This window comes from Vigna unguiculata, chromosome 8, assembly GCF_037176805.1.
Source record: "Vigna unguiculata cultivar grain cowpea cultivar isolate G323 ecotype 2 chromosome 8, ASM3717680v1, whole genome shotgun sequence".
In the NCBI taxonomy this organism is placed as follows: Eukaryota; Viridiplantae; Streptophyta; class Magnoliopsida; order Fabales; family Fabaceae; genus Vigna; species Vigna unguiculata.
The window spans coordinates 4,934,727-4,959,686 of NC_140799.1; the positions used below are offsets into that span (position 1 = coordinate 4,934,727).

A 24,960-nucleotide genomic window follows, 5' to 3' on the forward strand; every position below is an offset into this window, starting at 1 on the left:
GGCATATTAACTCAAAACATTTTATGAAAATATATGACTTCTAGCCATATATTATTAAGGCAGACACTAATACAAAGCATCATCAGCATCTTCAAAAAGTTGTCTGCATAAAAGATGCAAATATACTTTGAAGTTTACATATCAGAAGGCATAATAATCAAGAATTAGTATCATTATCCATACAAGTAAAATAATACTTCGTAGCACATCGAGAAAACATTACAGACACAAGTTCAAGAAAAAAAGAACATCCTTAAAAGATCAAACTACAGTTTGGAAGTTATTTTTATATCATAGTAAAAGAAAACAAGTGTCTTGTATAAACCAAATATATTATACTTGGTGAAAGTTATGTATATGTTTCCAAATAAAATAATATACAATTCGAAAATAATGTTGTGCAATGTCATACACAAAAACTGCTAACTGTTCTTTCACTGGAATAAACAATCTCGTTTCCAATACTCTTTTTTTTTTTTGGCTGTGTATGCATTTTTATACGTTGAAATTCTTATCTGGACAATTTCTTTTCTATAATGCCATGTGATGATGACCCTAATGATCATTAAAAAGCTTATTTTTTTCATAAGAAAAATGTATATTACATAAAAACTACCATTTCACTGCACAAGATTGCAGCAGAAAGGCATTCACACAACTACAAAAGCAAATATCTCCAAAACAATTGTGAAGCAAAAATGCAACCATGTGAGAAAATAGTGAGAACCCCTGCATAATTTTCTCAACCTACCCTTTTAACATTCTTTCCATTGATTTGAGTCATTGCCTCGTCTTGAAGCCATAGTTATAAGTTATGTAACTTTTCTCATTATGCAGTCATAAAATCTCAGTAGCAGTGTTGGAGAAAATTTCAGCTTCATTTAAACATGTACAAAGAAGATTCCTGTAAGCACACCAGTGATTACAACAAAAGTAAGGGACAATAGGAGATTAGAGGAAATTATCTATAATATACTCAGCTTAAAGCCCTTTGATTCCATGCAGTGGATAAGACTTTTGTTGTTGTTATTGTTCAGATGTATACATACATGTTTTTGTAAATACAATAACTTAATCAGTATTTAAAAGTCATGGATATAGTTCTCAAGAAGATATAGTTTAGATGTTGAGATTTGAAACATTGAAGAAGAGGAGATTATATAACAAACCTTACATAACAAACAATCACAAAATTCAAAAGCAAGTCATGTTATTGGAACAAACAATGAACTATTGAGCTTTCAACAACACTATTGCAACCATAAATGAAATTAATTATTAATCACTTCCAACAAAATGAAACCTTTTCATTATATACACCATTTACTATACTGCACATTTATTTGGGGTTGTTTTTGTGAAAACTGGGGTGTGTATACTCATATATATTATCTTTATCAGTATAACTATAAACTGATATATTACAGAAAGAAGTGCAAAAAAAAGGTAACTACAGAAAAAATATATCAAAATTAGTCTTGCATCATTTAAATTTACTACCACAAAAAGTACATAAATCAAACAGAATTATGCACCATCAATCAAATCACAATAATATAAAAAGTTGCACAACTTAGCCAGTTACCAGAATCAGGAGATTGTGTGTCATTCATTCGCCAGCATCTTAAAATTCTTCCATGCCTATTAGGATCAACATTGAACCAACTTAAAATCATAAGATAATTGGATGCATTGCTAAAAACTTCAGTAGACGATTCAAGTTTTTGTAGCCTACACCAGTCTGTTATTTGTATTCGAGTTACATATTCAAATTGAATTTTCTTAGACTGATTACAGAATATTTTCAACAATAAATAAATACTTACACGATATACACAGTGTAAACATCATGCCACTAATAGAAGAAATCATAAAAAAATAGAGAATTCAGTCAAAGAAAAAGGAGGTTAATGATATATCAGTTATATCCAAAAATACAAGATACATACTAATGATTATAAGAAAAACACAAAGCTAAATGAATATCATTATTTTTCAATATCATTCTGGATAATTAATATAAGACTTGACAAAGCCCCAAATATTAGTTATTCACTGTGAACTTACACATATATGTGACAAAAAAAGTTGCAGGAATTGCAGGGATGGTCTCAAAAGAAAAGTCTACCATAAAGCTTAAGGACTTGGTTTTTGTTTTAAGAATTGCAAACAAAAAATATGAAAACTTAAAATCCAAAAACTAATCAGTGATGGATCTCATTATCATGAAGCTAAACTTCACTGAAGAGAATAAGGGTGTGAATGAATAACTTCTCTCCATACAAGAGAAAAAAAAAAGTAAAAGATGGTGAAATAAATCAATCCCTAAATTAAAACTGGTTTACAAACTAAGTATAAACTTTTGGAAAAAAAAATAGAATGAGATTTTCTCTATGCATATGTTATAATTTTAACAATTAGAATATGAAAGAAGCTAATTTTTTGTGTTGGAGAAGTATATATAGACAGTTTATCCAAACATTTCTTAAGGCTGTTAGTTTTGTAAAGGTGTTTTAGATATACTTTTATATATTTATGTAGATGTAGGACCAAGCAAGCTGAATTTGTCTAACCACTACACGTACAACTGGAATAAAGACTTTGATTGTTAAACCTTTTCAGTAACAAATTGATATGTGCTTCTTGTCCACCACAGCCACGATACAAAAATATCACCACTCTTTCAATTTCATTCATAAAAAGCAATCACAACAAGTGGATATTTCACTGTTATAACAAAGATAATATGCTAGTAATGACAACTAAGAACATTCAGTTTATGCTACTCAGTAACAAAAATAAGGTTGCAAACTGTTTATATAAAATGCATGTTTATCAGTTTATCGAGATCTAAACAGACCCTTAACACAGTATCAGAACACATAACAGAAAGAAAAAACCAGAAAAAAAAAAAAAAAGGCAAAGTAAAATCATTTGACCAGTGACCTGTTTGAAAATGGGGTATTATTCTGACAAGTTTTGGTGGGTAATGATAAACCCTATATTCATGAACCTAAGTATAGGGTTGTTTGCTAAGAATCAGACCACAAAATAGTACTGTTTTAGAGATTCTAACTAATTAAGCCAAACACTGTTTCAGGTGAGAACATTACAGCAATGAACAAGTTGATGGCCCGCATACTCTATAAACTTAAAATATATGAAAGGCTATGGAATCAGAAAAACGATAATAGCTAGCTAGATGCTAGAAAGCGAAAACAACAACAAGTGTGGACCATACTATATAACGTGTATGGTCCCTCCCACTCGCTACCATACAAATACACATAAAAAGATAGAAAACGGTGCCCCTCAAGGTCTGCACAATAACCAGGGCACCTTGTGCAAGGTAATGCTATCAAAAGTCACACTTATCCGTTTTGCAAGGACTAATATACTATAAACCATAATAAAGCCAATCAAACAACACGTATCAGCCTGTTTCAACTGATTATATATAGTAGAAGTTAAAATAAAACAAAATATAAACAGATAACTTTTACTCACTGTTGTTGAATAATAATACTGAAACAGATAACAAACCATGTAACTAAACTGTTAGACATTTTTGGTCATGAGCTGCATCAGAATGAGAGAGAGAGAGTGAAGAAGATGATGTGGTTTGGTTTTGGTTGATGGAGAAGGAGAGTCGGAGAATTTTCTGGCACTGAAAACCGACAGAAAGAGTAGTGAGCACACAAAAGCAGTGATATAGAGTTATATCATGTGCCTCTTTGTGCTCACTCTCTTCTGTCAATTTCTGTCCAAATAGAAGGAATTAAAAGAAACTAAGTACACATACAATAGCATCCCAAATATGGAAAGTTTCACAGACAAAAGGTTTGGAAAAATCTGAAGGGAAGAATAAAAGCCACACAACCGAGTCAGATCTGAGGAGGAAAAATGTGACATCCATATTAAAGGAAAACTTCACGAAATCTGGAGCTAAAAAGGTGGGAAATCTAGGATCTGACATGCATGTTCTCAGAGGAACACAATTCTGAGAATTTAGGGTTTGTCACGAACAACCTCAGTCCGAGAAATAAGGGCAGAAACAAGAAAAGCAAACCCCAGAAGATGAATCAAGAGATGAGGAAGAGGATGAAATGGTTCTGAGACAACAACAACATAAAAACATTAAAGAAGAAAGGAAAAGGGTATTAAACACCATAAAATAAACTCCAACCAAACCAAAACCATGTTGGGACACACAAAACTCCTTCTCTCTCTCTCTTTCTCTCTTTCCATGTCTGACTTTCTGTACATTGAGTCAGAGAGAGTCATGCAAAACGTAGAGATGACAAGTAGCAAGCTTGGCAGATGGGTGTGACAGATCTATGTGCATGATGATGGGGTGTGAGAAACTGAATAAATAGGTGAAAAAAGTGATGAGTTGAAATGAAATGAGAAGAAGAAAGAGAAGAGAGAGTGCAATTTGTTTTTGTGTGTAGGAGCAGCAAAAGGGTAAACATCTTATCCTAACAATGAAAATGGAAATGGAGCAGCCTTTTGGTTTTTGGTGTGTGAAGTGTGTGGAAGAGAGTGGGAGATATATAGTAGTTTTTAATGGTACACTCAGAGAAAATGGGGTTTGAGTTTCCCACTTACGCTAGCAAAATTATCATTATTATCATCACTCTCTACCCATTCTCTCTCTCACTCTTCTCTTTTTGGGAACACAAATAAAACCAACACAAAGCTTTTGTCCACACATATCTTCATTTCCTTTCTTCTTGTTTACTCATAAATCAACCCTCGTTAACCTTTTTCTTTTATCTTATTTCAATTTCATTATTTCTCTCTAACTATTCATCACACTTATTGCTTTTTCTCTTCTCTCCCCTTATTTCTTTCATTTTTTTTTCATCCTACCCCACTCTATTTTGCCCTACATTACCCTTCAAACCCTCTTACTACTTCTTTTATTTCATTTGTATGGTGAGAATTAAATTCAATATTTTGTATTTCCAAGACACATTTACTCTTTCATTTATTGTATTCATTTAATGCTTTAGAGCCATACAATAACTCTTCTGTTTCTTTTTGTATCTCATTTAAGGTTTGTATATATCAAAAAAAATTACCAATAGATGTCATCATTTTTTAAATATTTTACTCTGTTCCTTCTTTTTACTTGTGTTGTTTACAGTCACAGTATGAAATGATTTTTTTTATTATAATAAAATTATTATGATTCCTATTTTACCTTTTATTACTTAAACTTTAACCAATAATTACTTCAACTTTAAGAATAATAAATAAATGGAAAATTCAAAAAACCGATAAATATGAAGAAAATAGTCGAGGTTTTCTATATTACTTTAATTGTATGTTTGAAATATATAGAAACTAAAATTATTCAAATATCTTAGAATGAATGAGTTGTGATGTATTTTGATATTGATTTTTGATGGGTCAAAGTGTTAAAATGTTTGTTTTCTTTATATGTACGTTGTAACTATTATAATCACAATTGACATAGATAAATAATGAGGTAGACATTAATAAATATATCAAAATCCATTAAGAGACTGCTTTTTTATAATTATCTTTTAATTATATGGAAATTCTATTGGAGTTTTTCTTTGTTATTATTATTTTAGTTATGTATAAATTTTATCCATGATCTTTTAAGAGGTATAATTAAATATATAATTAAAAATATTTTTAGTTTAAATTTTGATGTATGAAGTTGAAATTCATTATTATTCTAAAGTTTAAAAATAGATATATAGTTCCTCTAATTCAATTGTGTTAATTTTTTTTTACGTGTCAAATGATATTTTAGGATGTTGTGTTTTGTTTATCCCATTTGACATGTTCCAACTCAAATGTCAATATAAAACATCATTTCATATGTAAAAAAATTAACTATATTGTGTTAGAAGGATTATATCCATCCATTTATTACACTACAAGAAAATCATTAATTAAAAATCAATTTTAGAAATCAAGAATAGTTAGTCACTATAGTGACCAATTTAAATATCAATTTACAAAATAAAAAATTATTGATTACTAAAATAGTCATTATTATAAATAAAAATTCATAATAATCGCTGGTCAGAAGTTTTCTTGTAGTGTTATTTAATTATTATAATAAAAAAATATAAATATTAGTAATATATTATAACTAAGTAATATAAACATAAAAAATATTAATAGCGCTTTTGACAAAATAATATTTTAATAGCTAATTATACTTGAAATATAATTTATTATATAAATTTCTTTTTCGTATATTTCTTTTTACATGTATTCTATATTTTTTTCTCTTACTTTATTCATTACTTACTTTCTTCACCTAGGAATATATATATATATATATATATATATATATATATATATATATATATATATATATATATATATATATATAATTCATTATTTGTTCTATGAAGGTGAGTTGTTTTGATTTGAAAAAAAAAAGTTTCTAAAGAAAGAGGGAAGCATGACATGAGTATAATAAAATAATGGATTTGTGGGAGATTTGAGTTGAACTACTAATTTGCCTTATGTAATATATATTTTTTTAAATAATCTCATTTCTTTGATTTTTTTTTTATAAATCTCATTGAAAAATAATAAATGATATTTTTAAGGAATAATTTATTTTTATTTATTCAATTGTTTTTCTTAACTAAAAAAATACATTTTAGAAAATTATATCTAACAATGTGGTTGAGAATTTGTAGAGGTTATAAAATTATGAGACATATGTAATGTTATACTAGGAATTTGTTATTTTATTTTATTTATTTTATTTATGTATATATAAAAATAAAAAAATATAACCAAATATAAAATATTTAAATATTTCAATCTTAATTTCTTAATTATAAAATAATATAACTAATTTCTAAGATTGAAATATATTTTTTAAAACACAAATATTTCATAAAAATTAATATAAAAAAATTTATTAGATAAATATTTTGAACAATAATATAATAAATCTTAGAAGAGATTTGAGCAAATCATAAATGAGATCATAGGAACTTTCTAATGAACTCAATGATAGTAAATTTAAAATCAGCTTGGATAAAATTCAATTCAAATCATTAAAATCGGTTTGGATGAAATTCAATTCAAATCATTAAAAAATGTTATTAACCTTAACACAAACAACTTATAAATAGTTGTGAAATAACTTTACGTAACTTTTTTAAAATAAAATCAGCTGAACTTTTTTTCTTTCGAATTTTGGTGAAATACAAATTTAAATGACTACTGACTAAGTGAATATTACCTAGCTTTTTTTACTCAAATATACTTTATTTCCATTAAATCAAATCACTTGATTTTCCGCCCACTTATCCCAAATCATTTCAAATTCATTTCCTTAACTAAACATAATATTAATGAAACTTGTTGAAAAGTCAATAATTGAAATGCTTACCTATTTCGTGAAAGATATGTCTCCAACCTTACAAAGTCGATCCTTATTAGAGATGACAAATAAACCCGTCCCCGTGAGTATTGCCCGAACCCGTCTCCGTTTTGACGGAGAATCCCCGCATTGACTGGGTATGGGTATGGGTATGGGGAATCCCCGATTTTTTCAATTGGGTATGGGGATGGGGATGAATATATCCCCGCCATAATACCCGTCCCCGCCATATTTCCATCATCGTTTAAATTATTAAAATATTCATAATTAATTAAGTAACCCTGTATATTCTTTTTATTTTTTATTTCTTCTAAATATTTGGTTTGTCATGAAACTCATTCGCATCTCCAATATATTTTTTATCTTATCATAATCTTTATGTAATTATGTTAAAATGATGTATGTCAATTAAAAAAAAATTATGTCTAACATTTGAACATTTCTATTATTTTTTAATATTTTTATTTATTGTATATTTTCCTTTCACATGAGAATGTTTAATACTCTTAATTTAAGTGTTTAATAGCATAAATATTTCATTTACTTGGTAATATAAAAAAAAATATTTACTTATTATTATTAATTTTTATTTCATTTCAATAACTCTTTTATTTCGCTAAAACAATTTTTGTTATTTCTCAACCATTGAGTATATATGTTGATATTTGAAAAGTCTTCTTAGATCTCTAAGATATTTTTCGTCTTATCATATCCTTAATTATACATTTGTTTTTCTTTGTGCAATTCTTTCCAATAGTCTCCAAATTGTTTATAAGACACACATTTGTTAATTTTTTATTATTTTTATTTTTGTTTATTTTCATCATGTAGAATACTATTTCGATAATTTTTATCTAATTATTTTTTATTTTCTAACTCATTACAATCATACTTTAATTTTTTTCACTATAATTGTATAAATAATTTTTATTTACTACAATATAAAAATTTAATGTAATTGTCATGAATATTTTTTTATCACCATCCAACATATATTGGAGTTTAAAAGATACAATATCTATGATAAAATTTTATTATGTTTATTATTTGTTCTTTGCGTCATTTTTTTAATCAACCATTGAGTATATATGTTGATATTTGAAAAATTTTCTTACATTTTTAAGATATTTTTCATCTTATCATACCCATAATTATATATTTGTTTTCTTTTGTGTGATTCCTTCCAATAGTCTCCAAATTGTTTATAAGACACACTTTTGTTAATTTTTTATTTATTTTTTGTTTATTTTCATCATGTAGAATACTAATTCGATAAATTTTATCTAATTATTTTTTATTTTCTAACTCATTACAATCATACTTTAAGTTTTTCACTATAATTGTATAAATAATTTTTATTTACTACAATATAAAAATTTAATGTAATTGTCATGAATATTTTTTATCACCATCCAACATATATTGAAGTTTAAAAGATACAAGATCTATGATAAAATTTTATTATGTTTATTATTTGTTCTTTGTGTCGTTTCTTTATCAACCATTGAGTATATATGTTGATATTTGAAAAGTTTTCTTAGATCTTTAAGATATTTTTCATCTTATACCCTTAATTATATATTTGTTTCTTTTTGTGTGATTCCTTCCAATAGTCTCCAAATTGTTTATAAGACACACATTTGATAATTTCTTAATATTTTTATTTTTTGTTTATTTTCATCATGTAGAATACTATTTTGATAAATCTTATCTAATTATTTTTTATTTTCTATACAATCATACTTTAATTTTTTCAATATAATTGTATAAATAATTTTTATTTACTATAATATAAAAATTTAATGTAATTGCCATGAATATTTTTTTACCACCATCCAACATATATTGTGGTTCAAAAGATACAAGATCTATATTAAAATTTTATTATTATGTTTATTATTTGTTCTTTACGTCATTTTGATCAAGTGATGTATTATAACTTTTACTAGTGTATAAAATATAGATTCATTATAATTTAAAAAATTGAAGTAAACAAACATTTAAAATATATTTTAATTTAAATATTTTTTTCCTTTTATATTTTTTTAAAAATATTTTTTCCTTTTATAGTTTTTTTAAAAAATATTTTTAAAGTTTATCAACTAGGTTTCATTAATGTTTGCAAATTTAATAAATGTTTTGGTTCTCATTAAATTTTATTTGGTATTTTAATCTAAAATGTAAACAATTATAATTTATTTCAAAGTATTTGATATCAAAGAAACAGCCATACTCCTAATATTGAATATTTGATAATATTATGTTTCCTTTACCGTAATTTTTATTATTTTATAAAAATTAGTTAAAATTAATATTAAAGTAGTAAGTAAATGGGTACGGGTATGGATACGAGATTATACCCGTTACCCGGTGGGGATGGGGATGGGACAAAAGTTTGATACCCGTTGGGTTTGGGTATGGGGATGGGGATGAATTTTTTTTACGGAGATGGGTATGGGATAGTGAAACCCGTCCCCGCCCCGCCCCGTTGCCATCCCTAATCCTTATTAAGTAATATTAAAATTTGCTATCATTGAAAAAAAATTAAATAAGTTTGTCGTCTTTTAATTAAATATTAGTTTGTCAACTAATTTATGCTCAAAATATTTTTGTAATAAAAATAATACATTGATTTAAACAATATAACTACGTCGGCAAAAATGTCTATATACTCTTTGTAACGAAATTTTAGTATAGAAAAAAGACAGACACTATTATTAGTTTAGTTACTTTAGTTTTATTTTTTATTCACATTAAAAATTATGTTAAAATATAAGTTGTGATAGACTATTTTCATTAAAAAATCGTATTTTATTGAAGAATTATTACTAATAATAATTTCGTCAAACTCAAGTATATTGACAATCTTTTCCAACAAATTTTGTGATTTAATTTACCAACATATACTTTCATTCGGTAAGTAATCCATTGATAAAATTTGTTGATAAATTACAATATGTACTACAGATAATTTTTTCTACTAATAGCTTATAATTACAATTACATGTGAAATTTTTTCGTTGGTAAATCAGTAGGCATTTCGGACGACAAATTTTTTGTTAAGTGCGACAAAATATTTTGTATATTAAAGGGAGATGGTTGATAAGAAGACAAGAAGAAAAATAAAATAAGAAGAGAAGAGGAGGAGGAGATGGAGGTTATGTGATGAGTTATTGGCAGCTTGACTGTGGTAGTGCGATGGCTCGACGGTGACACGATTGCTTGTTTGCAGAGGCGCATCGATGACATAGAGGCGTCCCGATGATGTAAATGTGTGATGACAATGGTTGCCAAAGTTAGAAAAGGAGGTGGAAGAGGAGGGGTGGAAGAAGGTGAAAAGAAAGAGAAGGAAGATGAAGAGGATGAGTTGGAAGTAATGGACGTTGATCCTACGATGAGGAGAGAAGAAGAAAATGAAGAAAAAAAGGAAAAAAAAAGGAAAAAAGAAAAAAAGCTTGATTGTGTATTTTATCAACAGATTTTATCAATGATCAATATACGTTGATAATTAACGTTATAAACTTACCAACAAATATTCGTTAACAAATTTGTTGTTGATATTTACCAGTAAATTTTTTCATCAGATTGTGAAATTTATCGATGATCAATTTACCAACATATTTTTTATCGTTAGTAGTACATCAATAAACTCAAATTATTGACGAATTTTTCTATTAAAAACAAATTAAATTCGTTGTAATATGCGATTTTCATAGTATTTTCTCAATGTCTTTTACAAATTTTAATTTATTTTATTTTAGTTGAATTTGGTCAATTATCTTTTAAATTATTCACTTTACCTTTTTTAAAATTATTCAAAATGGTTCTTACGTTTATAAGTGACAAAGTTACTAATTCAACATAGTAAAAGAGTTTAACAACATTGACACTTAAAAACAGACAAAAATATTTTTTTTATTGAAATAATTTGTATTATCATTAAGATTCTCATTACTATAATATTCAAAATTTTCAAAAACAGAAAAACCTCTCTGCCTTTTTCTGCTTTTTGACCGTGACACTCATCACATTCTAAAAAAGGGAAAACTGAAAAACATCCATGGCCAAATGTCAGAACACCAGTCAAGAATGACAAAACATAGATGTAATAAAATGAAAAAAAAAAAAAAAACTCTAAAAGAAGAACCAAAATAACGCAATTTTTTGTCGAAGAAAAAAGGAAGAAAATGGCCAAGGATTTGTTACCTCTATCACCGGTAATCACATTCACCATTAGTAATCAAAGATCAAAAGAGAAAATAAAAAGGATAAAAAAGAAACTTTTTGGCGTACCAAAGGATAAAAACCTCTTACGAGAACCTCGTTGTTGCCAAAGTCACGAGCTTACGTTATTTTTTCCTGGTCATGGCACTCCATGTTGCATGTGAACAGAGGGTATGAAGGAAATGAAAGGGATAAATAAATTGGAATAAAAGGAGATAAAACTATTATATTATTTAATTTTTGAAAATATATAGTATAATCGATAACTAATAATTTAAATAAAACAATCGTTTATCATTAGTATTCATTCGAGTTTGTCTTAATAAAACTAGCAGAGGGTGGAAATTATCCTCTTAATCATATTTGTATTCAGAGTGAGTGTTTTTTTCTTTTTATATATTTTTTATCATTTCTTCTTAAGTTATTTGCACCTGAGTTATTTACATGCTTTGATGGATATGTTTGTGGGATTCGAACAAGAAAGATAAATTTATGTTAGTTTAGGGATATAGTGATACTTTTAATTTGACAATCAAAACTTTCTCTAAGCAATTTTGAGTTTTTAACGTTAAAACAATGCTTGTTGAAATTTAGTTTGAAGTAACTGGATTTTTCAAACAAATGAAGTTAGTTAATGAAACATATCTAAGATAGAAATTTTGAATGCTTGATTGTAAATAGACATATAAAAGTGAATTATTTTGGCTCATACGGATTGATTCATCACGAGTCAAGTTGAAATTGAATAAATTTAATTTGACTTATTTTATGGTGAATTATAAATTTTATAATACCAAAAATTTGTTAAGAAATATCGAGTAATGTGCTATTGAATTATTGGTGGATGAAAGAGTTATCCAAGTTGCTGATAGAATTGTTTTTATTGAATTTATCTACTTTATATTTTAGTTTTATTTCTTTGAGATTGATGTTGATTTGAATAGATAAATTTTGACTAATCAAATTAAAATTATTAGACAGGAATATATTCTAATAGATCTAGTTTTAATATGCTTAAAATCTAAGTGTTAAAATTGATTTATTTGAAAAATAAATCTTGCTGATGATGAATAACAAAACTTTGAGAATACGTTAAATTTGTTTTCTCCCCAATTTTTTATTAAATAAGTCATTTCCCCTTAAACAAAAATTAGGCAGATCAGTGAGACTTCTTCTCTAGAAAAAATATGCTTCGATACAAAATATTAAACATTGCGACACTTAATAAAAATAAGACTGAATTATTAATTAATCAAAACTTATTTCTGCAAACAAAATTGTGTATTATGCCAAAGTCATGTAATGGTTTAAAAAAGTGAGGAAGAAGAGTTAATAATAAATGGCAGAAACAGTAGTACAATCTCGAATAATCTCCTAAACAGTAGTACAAGAAATTTGATGTCTTCGTTATCTCTTATCAACAGTTCTTAGATATGTCTTTATCCAAAAACGGTGCAAGAAGTTTCCAAGATCTATTCAAGATATGCTTACTTTTTAATGTTAATCTAAAACAATTTATTTATTTTTCAACAAATTATTCTATTAAAAGTATACTATTAACAAAAATATACAATTTAATGCTAAAATATGTTAAATATTTTTCTAACTTTTTAATTTTATCAAAAATTAGTTCAAAATTTTGGTCTAATTATAAACTTTATAAATGTATAAATTTATCTTTTTTTATTAAATTTAATTAAATTTTAAATCCGTTCTATGATATCGAACTTTATTTGCTCTTTAAAATATAAAATAAATTAAATAAGAGATTAAAAAATTAAACCCACATTTATATTAGATCAACGTTTAAAAAAATAACTAATTTAATTTTCATTATTAATATTTATTATTATAATGAAAGATTGATTTTAAAATTAGTTAGATTATCCTTAAATTAAAATGAAGTTGTGAAGTAGTTATATTGATGGAAGAGATAGTTTCCACGTGTTTGTTTTGTAGAGATAGGTGTGAAGAAGAAAAAGAGAATCTGTGATTGTGTGCGCCTTTAGTGCAGACAGACAGAGTGTCCAATCACAGACACACACATATGTGGCCCTTGATTAAAGATATTTCAACTGTTCAACACATCCAAACAAATCTCAGCCCTTCGTGTCACTCAGACGGAGAACCCTCCTCCACCCTTGGATCTTCAAGTGACTCACCCATCCACTCATAACACATTTGGATTGCTCCAGAGACAATGATTGGTTCCGTATTAGTTTAACTATTTCTTTTATCTTTTACTTTATCTTTCATCACTCTTATGCCAAATATTTAAATCTATTTTTCTCATTCAAAATATCTTTACTTTATTTAAATTATTTATTTTGTTAATACATTACACGGGTTTTTTAAACCCTGTAGATTCGCTCTATTGGATAGGGAGAATTTGCAGGGCTGCTCCAAATTTGTGGACTATGCGGTTTCACACGGAAAAGTAACCAAGTAAAAAAATCTTTTAATTTGGTATAATTTAGTTAAATTGAAGTTAACTTTACGATTTTTTTTTAAATTGAATACTTTTTCATTTTCTTGAATTACTATTTAGATTCGTGAACTAATTCTTACAAGCTAAATAAAACAACGACATAATTTAATATCTAACTCCAACTTATTTTATCAGTTTGAAATATAGGTATAAGTTATACAAATTCATGGAGGCTCAAGAGTTTGGGACCTAAAACAAAATTAAAACATTCGATTTTTTATTTTAACTTTATTTTTTAAGTTTTTTTAATGCAAAATTATTTATTATATTATTATAATTAACTTTATTTAATATTTCATTTTCAATACACAATAAGGTTAATTTATTTAATTTTTTTAAGACATGGTTGACTAGTATTTTTTTAATTATTTTCTTTTATTTTTATAAATTTTTTCATAGTTCCTTTTTATGATGCAATTAAAGCCTTAATTTTTCTCTTTTTTTAGATTTTTTTAAATAACTTGACTCAAATTTTCTAATTGACATATCTTAATATTTTTAAATGAAATAAAAAATTATAATATATAAAACACTAAAGATAAATATATAAAACGAATGAGTTAAAACAATAAAACTTGTTTTTGGTTGTTAAGGAAGTAAACTAGATAATAGACTTGTATCTTGTAGTCTAAACTTTTCCACGAACCTATAGAATTTATTTTAAGACTAATCATTAACAAAAATAATTAAAAAAATTTGTTGTTCTTCTCAACGCTATAGTAAGTTTTTTTCATTCCTAAACCTGAATTATTTTTATACAAAAAATCCCAACTTTGAACTATTTCCAATTAATCTATTATCCACCAAAAGACTAAACCCTAATCTAGTTAATCAAAAGACTAAACTCTAATATAGTTAATAGTTTTGTAGAAAAATTATAGTTCTTCATCAAGATATATGCAAAAAATCTCTTAAACTCGTTAATAATAAGTATTGAAAAACAAAACTGGACAAAAGAAACACATTTATATATAATTCTAATATAAATTCAAAACATAATAAAAACATCAGTAACATAAATAGAAAGAAAAAAACATACTAACCAAAAATGAGAAAAAAATTTGGTACACACAGGACAATATGAGATTTAAGGAATGTAATATGCCAAAATCTTAAAAAAAAAGATTTTTATAAGATAAGAAGGTAAGGAAAGACAAAAGTAGTCATAGATAGATCAAAAGATAAAATAAAAAAATAACTGATCATCCTCTCTTTCGTAAATAAAATTATAATGCATTAAATAAAAGTTTTAACTCATTAATTATTATTCTTAATACCAATAAAAATTAACAAACACTCAAATAATTTAATTAAATTTTATTCTCAAATATAAACTTGTAATTAATTTAATAGAACTATATTAGTACTAAAAAAATGAGACTCTTTTTTATTGGAAGTCTAAAACCTGAGCCCAACTACATAAGACATTGACACCACTCTCAACCTAAAATCTTAAGGCAATGGGTTTATGGGTCTTTATTCTTATATAGTGCTCCACTTTCTCATTTCTAACCAATGTGGGACTTAGACTCACACTTGGATTCCTAACAATTTTGTGTCTCGATTTGAATATGGATTTTAGAGAGTTAAAAAAAATGAGATAAAAAAGAGTGAAAAGTGAAGTTATTTAGATTAAGAAAAATAAATAAAGTGGTGTGATAAAATATTTCAATAATAGTAAAATAAAGGGAAGGGAAAAAATATTAATTCAACTCCTTGGTTAATATTTAGAAAATATAAGGTCTTTACTTTTAGTTCTAATTTTAATCGTCTTTTAGTCATGATTATTTTATAAATTAAACGATAATTTTATATTTTCACTATTCTTGGCTTTTTTTTTTTACATGATAACAATATGAAAGGATCTTTTCTTGCATTTATCTTTTTTTTTTTTACATGATAACAATATGAAAGGATCTTTTCTTGCATTTATCTGTTGTTACTTCCTTCTAAATTAGGAAATACAAATAGAAATAACTCTCACAAATCCATTCACATAGACAATGCTCATGCGAATAAAAAAGAGTATAAATGAGACAAACTTATCAATTTATCTACCTACTTATTATTTAAGTCAACTACTTATATATATATATATATATATATATATATATATATATATATATATATATATATATATTGTAGAAGTAATTAGAATATTTAGGCAATCATGATGTGTAAGCTAGGAGGTTGAGTGTTGGATAACCTCTAACCTAGCATCTAGTTGTAGCCTTTAATGTTTCAACTTCTTTATATCTCCTTCATCATTTATATAAATATCAAGAACAATAGAGGGGACTAATTAAGCCCTCAAACATATCTTTGTCTGTTTTAATCTCAACTCGGTATCAGAGCGGGTCGATCCCGCTCTGGTTTCCGTTTGGTCTGTCCACCGGCACTTGTTGCCATCGTCCGCGGCTGTCCGCCGTCATTTGTCACTATTAATCATTGTCTACAGCTGTCCACTGCCATAAAACACTATCCAAAGCTACCCATTGTCACTGTTCACAAAATCGTCACTGTCTGCCACTATTCCGCCGTCGTCCGCCACTGTTCGCCGCCGGCCGCCGTCTCCAGCCACCTCAGTTTTCGCCGGCGACCACTGGATCTGAAGTGCCTCTCCGAGCGACAGCCACCCTCACTGGTGCCGGAAGCAGCCTCCCGTCCACGCGCCGCATCTTCTGCGCTGTGAACAGGCGCGTCGTCTCCGGCCACCTCAGTTTTCGCCGACGACCACTGGATCTGGAGCGCCTCTCCGAGCGACAGCCACCCCCACCAATGCCAGAACCAGCCTCCCGTCCACGCGCCGCCACGTGCCGCATCTTCTCCGCTGCGAACAGGCGCGTGCAGCCCATGCGCCGCCTTTTGTTGATCGGAACGTCACGGCGCCACCTCCGTAACTCTCGCCGGAGCCTTCTGCTGTTGTTCTAACCCTCAAAAATCCGATTTAGTGAGGTCCAGACGTCACCCTTGCGGACATCTCCCTCGATCATTTAAAAATATCCACTATTTTTTGCGTTTATGCGTTTTTGCTCTCTATTTTTGTTCCCTTGATCAGAAATGGCCTCTGGAAGTGTTATTTCATTCTCTGGAAGTCCTTCCATTACTTCCGAGAAGCTAGATGGACAAAGTTACCTCTCCTAGTCTGCTGTCGTCGAGATGTGGTTCCTTGGTCAAGGACATCATGACCACCTTGAGAAAGACGGAAGCCATATGCCTCAAGAAAAAGCCGAACAATGGAAGCAAGCAGATTTTCAATTGTGTGCCTTGTTGTGGCAATCCGTGGAGCCGAGACTGTTAATGTCTCTTAGGGCCTTCAAAACATGTCACTCGTTTTGGAAGAGGACTCAAAATATATATGCCAACGATATCCAATGCCTATATGATTCGACAGACAAGTTGGCATCTCTGAAAATGACCAACCATGACATGATCTCCTTCATGAATGAAGCACAATCAGCCGTGGAAGACCTGTGGATGTTTCTCGAAGTCGACGCTTCAGATGAAATGAAGAAGAAGCTGGACAAATATTATATGGTGATGATTCTTCACGCCATTCATCCAGACTTCAATCACATCAGAGATCAACTTCTGACCTCTCATGAGGTCCCTTCCATGGACACGCATGATTCGTGTCCCGAAAGTCCCAACACTTGAAATTCCAAAATCTCCTACTCGAGTAGAATCATCTATTATGGCCGCAACTCGAGGAAGAGGAGGACGTGGACCTAGAGGAGGTGGATGTGGAGGCCGTGGACGTCCTCAATGCACGTATTGCAAGAGGATGGGTCACACTCAGGAAAACTGTTACTCCTTACATGGTTTTCCTTCTAAGACTACCAATGTCTCTCAGGCTGACACTACTGAGTCCAAGTTCACTGAGGACGAGTATCAAGAGTACCTACGTCTCAAGTCCAATAGCCTGACACAATCATCTCAAGCCCTAAGTACTTCAACAACTTGCATTTCTCAATCTATTGAAAGTCACAATTCATGGGTGATTGATTTCGGTGCTTCTGACCACATCTCTGGTAATACCTCTTTGTTCTCAACCATTTCATTTCGAGACAAACCTCATTTTATAACCCTTGCAAATGGATCTAAAACTTCTTCAAAGGGAGTCGGTCGAGTCATCCTGTCTCCCTCCATAATTCTAAAATCTGTCCTTTTGTCCCTAATTGTCCCTTCAATTTAATTTCCTTAAGCCAGTTAACCAAATTGTTCAACTGTTCAGTAACCTTTGATCACAAATCTTTTGTTATGCAGGAGCGTGGTTCGGGGAGACAGATTGGAGAAGGATATGAAGCCGACGGTTTATATCATTTTGGATCTCGTCCACGAGTGTCATGTGTTGCAACTCCTAGTCCTAAAGTGTTACATAATCGGCTTGGTCACCCTTATATGTCCAAGTTAAAAAAAATGTGTCCTGAACTTAGTGGTCTCCAAACCTTAGAATGTGAATCATGTCAACTAGGCAAACATGTTAGATCTGCTTTTCCTAAAAAGTCTCTATCACAATGTAATTCTAGTTTCTCTATCATTCATTCCGATATTTGGGGACCTAGTCGTATTTCATCTTTTGGTTTTAGGTATTTTGTTACTTTCATTGATGAATTTTCACGATGTACTTGGGTTTATCTTATGAAAGATCATTCTGAATTGTTATCCATCTTCACATCTTTTTTACACGAAATCAAGAATAAATTCGATCGAGTAATCAAAATCTTAAGAAGTGACAATGCCAAAGAGTACTTCTCATCTGCTTTGTCTGCAGTTTTAAGTTCACATGGTATCTTGCATCAGTCCACTTGTCCACACACACCACAACAAAACGGTATAGTAGAAAGAAAAAATTGACACTTGGTTGAAACTGCTCGTACACTTTTGCTTGGTGCTCATATTCTTGTCCATCATTGGGGAGATGCCCTCTTAACTGCATGTTTTCTTATTAATCGGATGCCCTTCTCCTCTCTCAATTATAAAGTCCATGTCTCCATCTTGTTTCTAGATAACCCTCTTTTTCACATTCCTCCTCGGATTTTTGGTTGTGTATGTTTTGTTCACGACCTGTCTCTAGGTCTAGATAAGCTTTCTTCTCGTGCTCTCAAATGTGTCTTCTTGGGCTATTCCCGTCTTCAAAAAGGGTATCAATGTTACTCTCCTGAAACCAAGAAATACTACATGTCTGCCAATGTCACATTCTTTGAACAAACCCCTTATTTCTCTTCCTCTATTCAAGACCTCATGTCATACATCAAGTCCTCCCTCTTCCTGTGGTTGAGTCCCCTATCTCAGATGTCTTTGTCAACCTGAGTCCTAATCAACGTCCTCCCGAGCCCCCATCCCCACATACTGATACCTTCCCGAGTCCCGACCTCCAACACAGGACTCTGACGGATAGTCTAATTATCCAAGAATATGGTGAATCATCGACTTCAGATCCTTCTCCTTCGTCTCTTGCTCCCATGCCTCCTGATGAAGGTAATTCCGGTTGGCCTATTGCTCTCAGAAAAGGTATTCGTTCCACTCGGAACCCCCATCCCATTTATAATTTTCTTAGTTATCACAGATTGTCGCCTTCCTATTGTTCTCTTTTATCTTCAGTGTCTTCTGTTCCTATTCCCAAAAATGTGAAGGAAGCACTTGATCATCCTGGATGGCAACAAGCCATGATTGCAAAAATGCAAGCTCTTGAACACAACAATACTTGGGAGCTCATGTCTCTCCCACCGGGCAAGAAGGCGGTTGGTTGTCGATGGGTATATGCAGTTAAGGTTGGCTCTGACGGTCAGGTTGATAGGCTCAAAGGCCGATTAGTTGCCAAAGGGTACACTCAAATTTATGGCCTTGATTGTTGTGACACTTTCTCTCCTGTGGCAAAAATGACTGTTATTCGACTCTTCTTTGCAATGGCCGCCATTCGTCATTGGCCACTTTATCAATTGGATATCAAGAATGCTTTCCTTCATGGTGATCTTGAGAAGGAAGTCTACATGGAGCAACCTCCTGGGTTTGTTGCTTAGGGGGAGTCTGGTATGGTGTGCAAATTGCATCGCTCTTTATACGGCCTCAAACAATCACCACGTGCCTAGTTTGGAAAATTCAGCTCCATTGTTCAAAGTTTTGGGTTAAGACGCAATGAGGCAGATCACTCGATCTTTTACTCACATACTTCTCCTGAGAAATGTATCTACCTAATAATATATGTTGATGATATAGTCATTACAAGAAATGATATTGTTGGCATATCTCAATTAAAGGAGCACTTGTGTAGGCATTTTCAAACCAAGGATTTGGGAAGCCTCAAATACTTATTGGGCATTGAAGTGGCACAGTCTAAACATGGCATTGTAATCTCTCAAAGGAAGTATGCTCTTGATATCCTACAAGAAACTGGTATGATTGATTGTAAACCAGTAGAGAGTCCTATGGACCCAAATCAAAAGTTAACAACTGAAGAAGGTGAATTATTCTCTGACCCTGAAAGATGCAGGAGGCTGGTCGAAAAACTAATTTATCTCACCATTACAAGGCCAGATCTATCCTTTGCAGTTGGAGTGGTTAGTCAGTTTATGCAGTCTCCGTGTGTTGGCCATTGGAATTCTATCATCCGCATTCTAAGGTACCTAAAAAAGGCTCCCGGGCAAGGGTTGTTATATGAAGATAGAGGAAGCTTTCATGTCTCTGGATATTGTGATGCGGATTGGGCAGGATCTCCTATGGACAGACAGTCTACTACTGGATACTGTGTATTCCTTGGAGGTAATATTATTTCATGGAAAAGTAAGAAGCAAAGTGTAGTAGCTAGATCGATAGCTGAAGCTGAATATAGAGCCATGACATCACTAACATGTGAACTTATATAGGTGAAGCAATTTCTTCAAGAACTTAATTTTTGTGACATCAAGACTATGAAGATGTATTGCGATAATCAAGCTGCTCTCCACATTGCTTCAATTCCAGTGTTTCACGAGAGAACAAAACATATAGAAATAGACTGTCATTTTGTTCGTGAAAAGTTGTTGGCAAAGGAAATATGTATTGAGTTTGTGGGATCGAATGACCAACTCGCAGACATGTTGACCAAGTCATTAAGGGGACCTCAAATTGAGTTTATTTGTTCCAAGCTGGGTACATACAATTTGTATGCTCCAGCTTGAGGGGGAGTGTAGAAGTAATTAGTATATCTAGGCAATCATGATGTGTAAGCTAGGAGGTTGAGTGTTGGATAACCTCTAACCTAGCACCTAGTTGTAACCTTTAATGTTTCAACTTCTTTGTATCTCCTTCATCATTTATATAAATATCAGGAACAGTAGAGGGGACTAATTAAGCCCTCAAGCATATCTTTGTCTGTTTTAATCTCAACTTTTATATATATATATATATATATATATATATATATATAATATGTAATCAACATATAATATTGTAATTATTATAAAAATCAATGAAAAAGGACTTTGTTATATTGAAAAGTATTTTATTATGTACGTGTATAATTAAAGTCGAAAGACTTTTGTGAGTTTTTCTATTGAAAAAAATTTCTATTATTTTTTAAGAAACTCGTAAAATAAATTTTATCTCACATTCAAATACATTATTCTAATAATGATCTCACTTTTATCACTATGAAAGTATAAATGTAATGACCTAAATATAATTTAAGAGTAGAATTTGTATATGTACGATGAAATACAAATATTTTAATATTAAAGTGAAAAACTAATAGACAGAAAAAAAAAATCAATTATTCAAGCTTCATTTTTGAAAAACTACAATTTCTATAAACTTTTTTCTCTTTTCTTTCTCTAACATCTTTCATTGTTTTGAACAGAATCCATCATTGGAATGCTTATGTAAAATAGAACAACTTTGTTCCATTAAAATTTCCCTTTGAACAAGTTATTCCTTGTCCTTTTTTCTGAGAGTTTTGCATGTACGGGAAGGAGAAGGTTTGCACGTGACTCTTCTAAGGGCATAGAAAAATCTTTGTTAGTCGAAGATAATAAGGGTATGTTCGGATCTTTGATAAGATTTTTTTTTTCTTTTTTTTACAAATGTAATGTGAGAGTGAGAGTAGTAGTTTTTGGAGTTGTAGCTTGAGCCAAAAAGTTTAAATCGGATAAAGGAGACTAGTTTATTTCTAAATAGAACCCTAGCGTGTAGAAGATTTAAAATATGGAGGTGATGTAGTCACCATATTTGACTATGTGCATGTTTTTTATGTTGTTTGAACGTTGTGTAGTTGATGATCGTTAATGTTGAATGAGAAAGTTATTATTGTTGTGTGTTAAGAGTATTTTGTAGTGAGTCGTAGACAATAAAAATATATCAAAGGAGTTAAAATGATTTAGTTTGATGCTATTTTATAACAAAATCTATTAGGTTAGACATAAAAAATGAAGAGAAAAAAATCAGTTTGAACCAATTTGATCACTTAATTTATCAAATTTATTTTTTGAATTATGCAAAATTGTTGGACGATCCAATCTCTTGTCGAATGAAATTCGTTTTATTAAAAGTCGAAAAGTTTAACAAATATTAGTCATTTTACAAGTCAAAACTCATTGGACAAACCTTTAAATAAGATTCTTAGTGTTTGGGTCACTAGGTGAACCATTCTATCACTAAATGAAATTCATATAAGTGAAAATCCAAGAGCTGTAGTTCTTGAGTGAGTAAATTCTCAACTCAAGAAAGTTATTTATAAAATCATCTAATGATTAGTCATTTGGTGAACATAATCTTCTATCTTCATTAGAGAGTCAAAATACACTTATTGTGCTAATATTTGTAACGGTTTTAAATTAATATTAAAAGTAATAAAAACGTCTTAGCATCAACCAAAGTAACACTATACTACTTTTGTTAAAATTAATTTAGAAATTAATGATAAATTAACATCGACTTAAGTGATGTTAGTTAGAATCGATGTTTAAACGTCGACACTAATGCATTAATGTCAATAATTTTAAGTAGCATATACGTACTACACAAAACTATGTCTAATAACTATATAACATTTTTTTATAATGTGTATTTTTTATTTACTAATGCCAAACATTCATATTTTTTTTCATAATGTTCATTATTAAAGTCCTTTAGGGTACTTCCCTTAGTATGATGGATCTGGGAGAGAGTGTAAAGATAGATTTGTGTGGATTTGAGTGGATTGATATGTGTTTTTCTGAATGGATTTAGAGGGTAAAATGAGTGGATTTGAAGATGAATTTTGTGAAAGTTAGTGAGTGATTTGAATTATGTAGTAGATTAAAAAGAACTTTTAATAGATATAATTTGAAGATTACTAAAATACTCTTGATGGTAAAAATATATAAAATAATTTTTTGATAAGTTAAAAATATTAAATTTTTAAAAATATTATTTATTAAATTTTAATAAAAGCATAAATTACATTAAATTATTATTATTATTATTATTTTTTATAATAATTACTATTATTTGAAATATTATTAATAATTAATATTATTATTAATTATTATTTTTATTATTTATTGTTATCTTTAATTACTATATATATATATATATATTATTTATTATTATTATTTAATTATATTTATATATATATATATATATAAAATTTAATATATTAATATTATATATTTACTTATTATACATATTTCCATATATATATATATATATATATATATTATTAATTATTATTATATATATATATATATATATATTATTATTATACACATGCTACACAACACACACCACCGATTACGTAACTGATGTTACTCTAAGGAAGTTTGAAAGCTATAGTTATAATATTTTAATTTCAATAGAGTCCAGTAAAATTCTCTGATGTTACTCTCAACACGGTGTCACACACATCACCACACCGATTATGTAACCGGTGCACAACCACTCACAAAGTGCTCTCACTCAGACACCACCTGCAAGGATAATTTGATAAGATGAATGATAATACTCTGAAATCGTAGCATATCAACAAAGATAAAATATGGAATCCATCCCGTAAATTCATTCTTACAAATCAATACATAAAAACAAATAGTATGATCTATGCGATGGAACAATCTCTTAAAAGATTAGGCTTTTTTCAAACTTGAGGCCAAGTCCCTCAAGGTACTTTGATGATCTTAACAACACAATAGCAATTAAGATCGCTATGCAAACCAAAAATAACAATGGGCAAACATCTAATATCTAATACCATAAATAGGCCACTGATCATTAATAAGATATAAGGACACATGATGAATGTCTATCCAAATAAAATACATCGATATGACTAGATAGAACAAATTTAATATATATAATTCATTAAATACTCATTTGATTTGAGTTATTTAAAAGAAATTTTTGAAGAAGTTATAAGTATGATATTTGATTTGTGTAGAGACAGACATATGGTAAGATAAAAGTATGATTGGAGTAATTATTGAGAGGCACAGAAAACTGACGTGGGTCACAGTGTTGTGTGCTTTATATGTTTGGTTAGCATTAAGGAAGTGATAGAGTAATATAAAATTGATAAAAAAGAAGATAGAGAGAGTGAGATGTCGGTGGTGTGAAAGTCACTGGGCACAGCCCCATTAAAAACGTTAATGTCACTTCGCAAGTTGCAATTTCCCACTTGTCTTGATTCCTCATGTCTTCCCATCACTGCATTATCAGCAAGTCAACAATGAAAAGTCTTGTCTGCAATGAGGACAACTCAACACTCAGCTACAATTCCACCATTAATTAATGCTCTTCCTAACCTCACCATTACTTCCATAACCAACCTTTTAAATTTGAGACAGCAGTGTTGAAAAGATATTTAGTAATGATTATTTTTACTATTTGTCTCCATTTCAAAATTTAA

At 29.6% G+C, this 24,960-nt stretch overlaps 1 long non-coding RNA gene across 1 annotated transcript; it reads right to left on the reverse strand.

Moving 5' to 3' along the window:
- Positions 1 to 559: 559 nt before the first annotated feature.
- On the reverse strand, positions 560 to 4,682 carry LOC114193031 (uncharacterized). The gene is made up of 2 exons (XR_014984038.1): positions 1,586 to 4,682; positions 560 to 904 (listed from the first exon to the last, which is right to left on the reverse strand). It is a non-coding gene; the product is annotated as an uncharacterized LOC114193031 (long non-coding RNA).
- Positions 4,683 to 24,960: the final 20,278 nt, after the last annotated feature.